Below are 10378 nucleotides of genomic sequence, written 5' to 3'. Positions count from 1 at the left end.
GCCTGTCCTAAATAGTCACGCTCTGTGCTGTATAAGCCCCAAACCCCTTCTCTAAGTCTTTTATTATTATTTTTTTTTTTTTTGAGACAAAGTCTCAAGCTGTCGCCCTGGGTAGAGAGCTGTGGCGTCATACCTCACAGCAACCTCCAACTCAGGCTCAAGCAATCCTTTTGCCTCAGTTTTTCTATTTTTAGTGGAGACTGAGTCTCGCTTTTGCTCAGGCTGATCTCAAACTTGTGAGCTCAAGCAATCTACCAACCTCGGCCTCCCAGAGTGCTGGGATTACAGACATGAGCCACTGTGCCCAGCCCCTTCTCCAAGTCTTATTGGTCCTGGGTGAACACCTGGCCCAAAAGGACACATCCTTATACAGTTCAGCTAAAAGATGACCTGGACTGATCAGATTCTTTCTCTCTGAGGAATCTGAGAAACTTAGGAGTAAGCTGGCAGTTAGACTAAAACTGAAAGGTCCAGTAAAGTTGGAGCCTTGGTGGCCACTGGGAGACATGGAGAAATAAATCAGCAGAGGGATGAAGAGAGGAGGGAATAGGGCAGATTCACCATGAAGAAACTGAGCGAAAGAACTTGCACCTTTGATGCAGTTTTGCTGGAGCCAGGTTTGAACCCACCACCCTCAGTATATGGGGCCGGCGCCCTACTCACTGAGCCACAGGCGCCACCCGGAACTTGCACCTTTGAAAAGAGACCAGCCTCACTCTGTTCCTGATGCTTCCCTGATGTGGTCCACAGAAGGCCCCACAACTGTCCATAGTTGAGTAAATCCACCGTGTATCCTTCCTTCCAAAAAAAGAAACAAGAGACACAGCTGTTACCACCACACAGGAAAAAAATCCTATCCTTAGCTTGAATGGTTTTCCATTTCTTGTAAAACAGCAAAACAGAGACCTTATTTTAAAATGGGCAAAAAACTTGAACATACATTTCTTCAAAAAGGACAAACAGATAGCCAACGAGTACAAGAGAAGATGTTCAACACCACAGGGAAATACAAATAAAAACCACAATGAGACATCACCTCCGTTCGGATGGCTGCTATTAAAAAAAAAAAAAACGGTAAGTGGCTCAGCACCTGTGGCTGAAGCGGCTAAGGCGCCAGCCACATACACCTGAGCTGGCAGGTTCGAATCCAGCCCAGGCCTCCAAACAACCACGAGAGCTGCAACCAAAAAATAGCCGGGCGTTGTGGTGGGTGCCTGTAGTCCCAGCTATTTGGGAGGCTGAGGCAGGAGAATCGCTTGAGCCCAGGAGTTGGAGGTTGATGTGAGCTGTGATGCCACGGCACTCTACCCAGGGCAACAGCTTGAGGCTCTGTCTCAAAAAAAAAAAACGGTAAGTGGCCAGGGCCGCGGCTCGTTATTCTTAAGATGGTGCTGCTAGACCTGGACAAGTCCGTGGGGATGGTGCGACTGTGCAAGTACCTGCCAGAGAACGACCTTCAGTGGCTCTGTGACTACGTTTGTGACCTCCTCTTGGAAGAATCAAATGTTCAACCAGTAACCGTGTGTGGAGACATACATGGACAGTTTTATGACCTTTGTGAACTATTCAGAACCGGAGGTCAGGTTCCTGACACACAGCCATATTTATTTTGTAGACAGAGGTTACTATAGTTTGGAGATCTTCACTTACCTTCTTGCATTAAATGCTAAATGGCTTGATGGTATTACACTTTTACAAGGAAATCATGAGAGTAGACAGATAACACAGGTGTATGGATTTTATGATGAGCGCCAAACCAAATACAGAAAAGCTAATACTTGGAGATACTGTACCAAAGTTTTCAACATGCTCACTGTAGCAGCTTTAATAGATGAGCAGATTTTATGTGTTCATGGTGGTTTATCTCCTGATATCAAAACACTGGGTCAAATTCGGACCATTAAACGGAATCAGGAAATTCCTCACAGAGGGGCATTTTGTGACCTCGTTTGGTCAGATCCTGAGGATGTGGATACTTGGGCCATCAATCCCCGAGGAGTAGGTTGGCTTTTTGGAGCAAAAGTCACAAATGAGTTTGTTCATATCAACAACTTAAAACTCATCAGCAGAGCACATCAACTAGTGGACGAAGGCTATAAATTTATGTTTGATGAGAAGCTGGGGACAGTATGATCTGCTCCTAATTACTGCTATCGTTGTGGAAATATTGCTTCGATCATGGTCTTCAAAGATGTAAATACAAGAGAACCAAAGTTATTCCGGCAGTTCCAGATTCAGAACATGTTATTCCTCCCAGAACAACAACGCCTTATCTCCTTTGAGGCCTTCGCCCATCCTGCTGACCCATTTTTCTGCCCTCCTATTACCCCAACTTTCTTATATGACCCTCTACAATATACTTTTTATTGAGCACTTTGCTGCTGAAATGCTGCCTCTTGCCTTTTTTAATTTTAAATTATCTAAATTTATTGTTTGCTATATTCTTTTTTTTTTTTTTTTTTTGTAGAGACAGAGTCTCACTGTACCGCCCTCGGTAGAGTGCCGTGGTGTTACATGGCTCACAGCAACCTCTAACTCTTGGGCTTACACGATTCTCTTGCCTCAGCCTCCCGAGTAGCTAGGACTACAGGCGCCCGCCACAACGCCCGGCTATTTTTTTGTTGCAGTTTGGCCGGGGCTGGGTTTGAACCCGCCACCCTCGGCATATGGGGCCGGCACCCTACTCACTGAGCCACAGGTGCCGCCCCTATTGTTTGCTATATTCTATAGCAATGTTTTTCTATCAGTTTTCTCCCCCATCCCATCCCCACCTTGGACTCGTTTGAGAAGACTTGAGAAATAGCTTAATACACTGCTGCATGTAGCTCTTGCTTATTTACTGGTCTGAGGAAACAGAATGTGTTTCCTTTTTTAAAAAAGGCAATTGACAGATTACACGGAAATACTTCTCCTTTTGTATCATTCAGGCTTTTGTTTTAGTTTGGTAAGTTTTAAGAAATTTCAGCAGTGGGCGGCGCCTGTGGCTCAGCAGGTAGGGCGCCAGCCCCATATACTGAGGGTGGCGGGTTCAAACCCGGCCCCGCCAAACTGCAACAAAAAATAGCCGGGCGTTGTGGCAGGCACCTGTAGTCCTAGCTACTTGGGAGGCTAAGGCAAGAGACTCACCTAAGCCCTAGAGCTGGAGGTTGCTGTGAGCTGTCACCCACAGCACTCTACTGAGGGTGACAAAGTGAGACTCTGTCTCCAAAAAAAAAAGAAAGAAAGAAATTTCAGCAGCAAAGTTGTTATTCAGTGGGCACGATGGACTACAAATGCCTTGAGTTATGTATACCTGTCCCAGATGTAAACTTTATTGTCCTTTGTTGGATGATATTTTAAATGGATATAAAATAAATTGGTCTAAAGGGGAAAAAAAAAACGATAAGTATTGATGAGGTTGTGAAGAAATGAGAATCTTTGTACACTATTGGTGAGATTGTAAAATGGTGCACCAGCTATAATAAATAGTATGGAGATTCCTCAATAAACTAAAAATAGAACTAGTACGACCCAGCAGTCCCACTTCTGGGTATATATCAAAAGAATTGAAATCAGGATCTTAAAGAGGAATATGCAGTCCCACATTCATTGCAGCATTCGTCACAATAGCCAGAATATAGAATCAGCTTATATGCCCATCAACAAATGAATGGATAAACAAAATGTGGCATATACCAGCAGAGGAATTACTATTCAGTCTTAAAAAGGAAAGTTGTGATGCGTGCTGCAACATTGATGAACTTTGAGGACATGTTAAGTGAAATGAGCCAGGCACAAAAAGACGAATGCTATTATGAGGTACCTAGAGTAGTCAAATTCATAAGAAGAGAAAGAATGGTGGCTGCCAGGAGCAGGAGTGAGAGGAATTATTATTTAATAGGCATACAAAGCAGTTCTGCAAGATGAAAAGAGTTCTGGAGATCGGTTGCACAACAATGTGAATATACTTGCTACTGAACTGTACACTTAAAAATGATTAAGATGGAAAAAAAAAGAAAAGAAAAATGATTAAAATGGATTCACAAGGGAGGGAGGAAGAAGGAAAGAGGGAAGGGGGATTGATAAGCTCTTACCCAATGGGCACATTGTGAGGGTGGACAGCACACCTGCTGGATGGAAGTCACAACTACAACTTGAACTTTAGCTTAGAAACACAAACCATGTAATCTAATTAATCTGAATTTTAAAAAAAGATGGATTCACAATGGCAAAGACATAAAATTAATGAAAGTGTCTATCAACAGACAAATGGATACAGTGGAATACTATTTGGTCCTTAAAAAGGAATGTCACTTGCAGCAACATAAATAAAACTGGAAGTCATTATTTTAAGTGAAATAAATTAAGCCCCCCAAACAAATATTGCATGTTCTCACTCATAAATGGATGTAAAAAAAAGTTGATCTTACGGAGGTATGGCATGGAATGATAGCTACCAGAAGCCGAGAAAGGTGTGTGCGTGGGGCAGGGGGTAGGATAAAAAGAGGTCAGTTAATGGATACAAATGTACAGTTGGATAGAAGAAATTGGTACTGTCTAGGCACTTTGGCTCATGCCTATAATCCCAACACTTTGTGAGGCTGAGGCAAATGGGTTGCTTAAGGCCAGGAGGAGTTTAAGACCAACCTGGGCAACAAAGCAAGACTCCATTTCTTCATAAAAGAAAAAGAGAAAAAAAATCCAAGTGTCAGGGCACACACATGCCTATAGTCCCAGCCACTTGCAAGGCTGAGGCAGGAGGATCATTTGAGCCCAAGAGTTGGAGGAAGCAGTTATGTTACCACTGCATTGCAGCTTAAATGACAAAGCAAGACTCTGTCTCTTAAAAAAAAAGAGAGAGAGAGGAAGAAAGAAGTTCCAATGTTCGAAAGCAGAGTAGGATGACTATTGTTAACAACAATGTATTGTATATTTCAAAATAGCTAAAAGAGAGGACTTAAAATATTCCCAACACATAGAAATGATAAATACCTGAGTTGAGGGATACCCTAAATACTCTTGACGTGATTATTACACATTCCATGTATGTATCAAAATATCACATGTACCCCATAAATATGTACAAATATTCTGTATCAAATTTTAAAGCATAAAAGATGATTAAGATGGGCTTGGTTTCTGTAGCTCACTGGTTAGGGTGTCAGCCACATGCACTGGGGCTGGCGGGTTTGAACCCAGCCTGGGCTTGCTAAATAACAACAACAAAAATAAATAGCCAGATGCTGTGGTGGGCACCTGTAGTCCCAGCTACTTGGGAGACTGAGGCAAGAGAATCGCTTAAGCCCAAGAGTTGGAGGTTGCTGTGAGCTGTGACACCATAGCACTCCACCAAAGGGTGACATAATGAAACTGTCTCAAAAAAAAAAAAAATGATTGGGTGGTGCCTGTGGCTCAAAGGAGTAGGGCGCTGGCCCCATATACCAGAGGTGGCGGGTTCAAACCCAGCCCTCGCCAAAAACTGCAAAAATAAAGAAAAATAAAATGATTAAGATGGCAAATTTTATGCTATGTATGTTTTGCTACAATTAAAATCTAATAAGCAAAGAAATCCAATGAACTAACAAAACAAATGAAAAACGGGGGAAACAAGTCATCCTTTCTGAGAATATAAGGATTGTATATAATTGAGAGTAAAAGAGTTAGAAAAAGGATGCCTATTAGGTGAGGAAAACAGGAATTCAGTCACTGGCATATCCAGGTATGGTGTTTCTAGGTGCATCGAATACCAATATCCCCAACATCTGTTCATCACCTGGGTCTGAGGTTGATGATCGACGCCCATGAGAGTGCTGGGAAGATAAAGCAGCATCCTATTACTGCAGCGCTGATTAGTGGGAGAGGGTGTTGGTTAGGACAAAGGAAACATGGAGGACAGTTACCATACTTCTAGTTTAGGAGAGTGATAGTGGTACTGCAATAACCCAGGAAGGGGAAGCTAGAGCCTGAGCAGGTGGTAAAGACAATTGTGAGTTCAGAAATAGACTGGTTCAGTTTGGGGATATACAAAGGTGTTCAGCTGGCAGTTGATTTGGCGCCTGAAAGGGCAATTGGAGCTAAGAACCTACCTTGCCCCTAGTCCAGCATTTTCTCCCGTAGACTCTGAGTCTCTGGGAAGTGATTGCCACTGTGCTCACAGTGGACATGAGCATATCAGAGGCCCCACAAGTGCTTTGGGAAAGGAAATTGCTTAATTTTGTTTAGATTTTCCTAACCTCATTTGGCTATCCTACTCTCTGTTTCATGAAATATTTATTAATTTTATAAGGGCTGTACTTTGGGGAATTGTTCTCCGGTCTATGCAGATATTTATTGCTTTATTGACAAAGTAGAACAAAGGAGAAACTGGTTAGCTGGTTGATAGGTCTGTGGATAGCCAATGTATCCCTATTAAGTCACCAAAACAGACTGAGAAAGTTTCCAGAAACTCAGGCCTGACCTGGGAACTGAGGACACTAACCCCTCTGTGTGGGGAGTGGCAGTGAAGGCTGCTGGGGGGTTTGATCAAAGACAGCTTGCTGTCTTGGCTTTCTACCTACACTGCATGTGCCAGGAAAGCCCGGCCAGTCCCTCCCCTAGTTCTTTTTTATCCTCTACATTGGCTTCTTGTCCTTGCTTTCCATTTGCATAACTAATGCACACAGCATACAGTTCCTACAATTTTAAAGACAGCTGGCCAGCACATCTTGGATGCTGATGTCAGGAAACATCTGGAAAAGGACTAAAGTTACTGCAGGCCCCACTGAGAACAATGGAAGCACATTAATATGGAAAATTCAGTATTGTGGGGGGGAGTTGTATAAATAAAAATGGCTGCTAGGCCAAATTATAAAAGCCTTGTGCAAAACTTTGTTGTAGTTTGGGCAATAATTCCACTAAGCAAGTAAGTGGTAGGCCAGCTACAACTGAAATTTTGCTTTCTTTTGGACCCTTATCATTGAGGCTTTCCTTCCCTTAAAGCTTTTATAGAAGACCTGCCAGTTAACCAAGATACTCTTTTCTGAAAAAATCATAAACCATAACTTAATATTTTACTTTATAGTAAGATGACCTTTGTTTCCGTTGTTCTCAAAATACAATATAATATAATATAGAATGCTGACACATCACTTTCTGCTGTACTAAGAGGCCCATGTTAGCAGAAATATTGAACTTTACAAATTTTATAACTGACATGTCAATGTAAATGTTATTTTTCAAGGCTTCGTGACATAGTGGTTAAGAGAACAGGTTTTACGATCTGAATTCTGGCCCCACCTCCTAAATAATTACGGTGAAACCTCAAGTAAAGTACTTAGCCTAACTTAACCTGTAAAACTCTGGTAATTACTTCTGCCAGCTTAAATTGTCACGAGGAGTATTCAAGCTAGTGTATGTTATAAGTGCTTAGAGGGATGGCTGGCCCAGGTTAGCTATTATTGTGGTTTTGTTGCTATTCAAAGATTAAGAAGAAATCTCTGCTATAATCTATTTCTCAATCCAACGCCAAAACATGGAGCATTTGTTTCCAGTTTCCTGTCCTACAGATGTATGGTTTGGAATCAGGATTTCTCTGCCAGGCATTCATTAGAGTTCTACCTACTGTTTCATTCTTTCTTTCTTTTTGTTTTTGTTTTTGTTTTTTTCGAGATAGAGTCTCACTATGGCACCCTGGGTAGAGTGCTGTAGCATCACAGCTCACAGTAACCTCTAATTTTTCAGCTTGAGCAATTCTCTTGCCTCAGCCTCGCAAGTAGCTGGTACTACATGGACCCGCCACAACACCAGGCTATTTTATTTTATTTTATTTTTGTAGAGACAGAATCTCACTTTATCGCCCTCAGTAGAGTGCCGTGGCATCGCACAGCTCACAGCATCCTCCAACTCCTGGGCTTAGGCGATTCTCTTGCCTCAGCCTACGGAGTGGCTGGGACTACAGGTACCTGCCACAACGTCAGCTATTTTTTGTTGCAGTTTGGCCAGGGTCGGGTTTGAACCCGCCACCCTCGGTATATGGGGCTGGCGCCCTACCCACTGAGCCACAGTCTATTTTTTTTGTTGTAGTTGTTATTATTGTTGTTTGGCAAGCCTGGGATGGGTTAGAACCAGCCAGCCCCGGTGTATGTGATGGTGCCCTAGCCACTGAGCTACAGGTGCTGAACCTACCTACTGTTTCACTTTATTTGTAGAAACTAAAAATGATATCTTGTCTCTGCCCTGGATTCATCATTGACATTCACATTCCTGGTCCTGATTCCTGCTTTTACCCGATTCCAGATATGACACCTGCTTTCTCTGCCCACCCCAACTGAAAATTTGTTGTATTTTTCTCCTGTCTTCATGGTTCTGAAATTTCACGATGATGTGCTTTGGTGTTGGTTTGGGTTTGTGGTTTTTGGCGGAGCTGGGGGATTTTCGTTTTTGTTTTTCTGAGACAAGAGTCTTGCTCTGTAGCTCAAGTTAGAGTGTGGCAACATCATCATAGCAAACTGTAATCTCGATCTCTTGGACTTACTCGATCCTCTTGCTTCAGCCTCCCTAGTAGCTGAGGCTCAGGCCTGTGCAACCACATCTAGATAATATTTTCTACTTTTAGTAGAGATGGGTTCTCACTATTGCTCAGGCTGTTTTTGAACTCCTGACTTCAAGTGGTCCTCCTATCTTGGTCTCCTTCCTACAGTGCCGGGATTATGGGCATGAGCCACCTCACCCACCTGGTCTGTTTTTGGGGGACCCTATCAATCTGGCTAGTTTGTATCATTTGGTTTTGAAAATCTTCTCAGTTATGGGTTTATTATGAGTTCTTCTCATCATTTATTCTTTTCTCTCTTTCTAGAACTCTTGTTCATTAGAATATTGGGTATTCTAGACATCCTGTGTCTTTTCTTTCCTTTTTCTTTGTCTTTTGGCTTAATTTTCTTGTAGAGTTCTTTATCATCTAAACCTTTGGTTAAGTTTTTTAATTCTATTATCATATTTTAAACTTTCAACAATTCTTTTTTGTTCTCTAATGACTTTTTGTTCATTTTGTAACTTTGACATATTTGATGATCAGCGGTTAGTTCTCATTCACATTGACTATCTGTAAATTTTTTAAAGTGGTAATGGGTAGATTTGGTGACTCTTCATCATCATTACCTTTTCTAAACAACCACAGACAGGTACAGTATGGGACATTCTATCTAACACAGATAACTTACTCCTTTGTTGAGCCTGGCACCAATGCACACATCTGGAGTCCCCATCTCCTCATGGCAAGTTTCTGGATCTCTCTGGGTGCCCAAGGAGCATGTGTCTTGAAGCCCACTCCAGGGGCATGCTTGTGAATATTGATGATGTATTCTCAGGTCACCGCACCTCACTGGCGACAGAACAGCGCATCTTCTTCAAACCACCTTTCTTTGTGGCAGCCATTCTGCCAGGCCCAAGTTGGAAAGAAAGCTCTAATAGTTTTTACAGCATGCTTTTCTTACAATATCTTTTTTCTTCTCTGAAGATAATGGGTTCTCGGAAGCTGTTATTTCCTGCATATTGTCAAGTCTCTGTGTCCTCTCTAGTTGTCTTTTTGTCTTTGTGTGTTCTGTCTCTTCCCTGGGGCTTTCTTCAGATGTCTGATGATTCTTGCCCTTCACTCATAGCTTATGAGTGATGGAAAGTTCTGTGCAATGAATGAAGTTTGTTGCCCTCAGTCTTTAGAATGCTCCGCCTCAGCCATTTATTTTTATTTTTTTGGAGGAGGGCGGTGGTATCATTGTCGTTAGGTCTTTTTCTTGGTCTGGTCAAGTTTTCTAGGGCAAACACCTCTACTCTCCTTCCTAGGAATGTTGGTTATGCTGGCTGCCAGGATTCAGGAGGTTGAATGTGTACCGAGGAGAGCAGCATTTGATTACATGCATGTTTTTTCATGTATGTTATCCTCAGCCTTTGTCGTACTGGGTGACCCTAGTTCTGCCTTAGAGACACTTTATTCTACCTTCTGAAGAGGAAAGCTTCAAGCTTCCCACTTGAAGAGGCAGCCACCCAGCTGTGCTTTGGAGCGGGGCTCGTGGGTGGCCCATCTTCGGACCTGGCTTGCTTCTTGGTTTTCCCCTCTGCTGGTTTAGAATTTAGCTTTCTCAGTTTGTTACGTGAGGTACTAAATGTCCTATTTTTCAGGTCTTAAATGTTCTTGCTGTCATTATTTTCTACCCCTTTTGATTTTTTAAAATCCTTTTATTTTTATTTTAATGGAGGTTTGGGGATAAACACATTTGTTCAATCAGCTATCTTGAATCAGTATTTTTTAAAAGACATTCTTAACATAATTATTTATTCTGAAAAATTACATTTTCTGCTCCAGAATCCCAAATCAAAAAACTCTGATGAGATCAACTAATGTATCTTAGAATAGTTTTCTAAATGT

At 42.1% G+C, this 10378-nt stretch overlaps 1 pseudogene; it reads left to right on the top strand.

Moving 5' to 3' along the window:
• The first annotated feature begins 1385 nt into the window (after positions 1-1385).
• LOC128592274 (serine/threonine-protein phosphatase 6 catalytic subunit-like) lies at positions 1386-2282 on the top strand (annotated as a pseudogene).
• The last annotated feature ends 8096 nt before the right edge of the window (positions 2283-10378 follow it).

This window comes from Nycticebus coucang, chromosome 8 (genome assembly GCF_027406575.1).
Source record: "Nycticebus coucang isolate mNycCou1 chromosome 8, mNycCou1.pri, whole genome shotgun sequence".
NCBI classification, from domain to species: domain Eukaryota; kingdom Metazoa; phylum Chordata; class Mammalia; order Primates; family Lorisidae; genus Nycticebus; species Nycticebus coucang.
The sequence above is the reverse complement of the archived record's forward strand: the minus strand, read 5'-3'. Positions and strand labels throughout refer to the sequence as shown.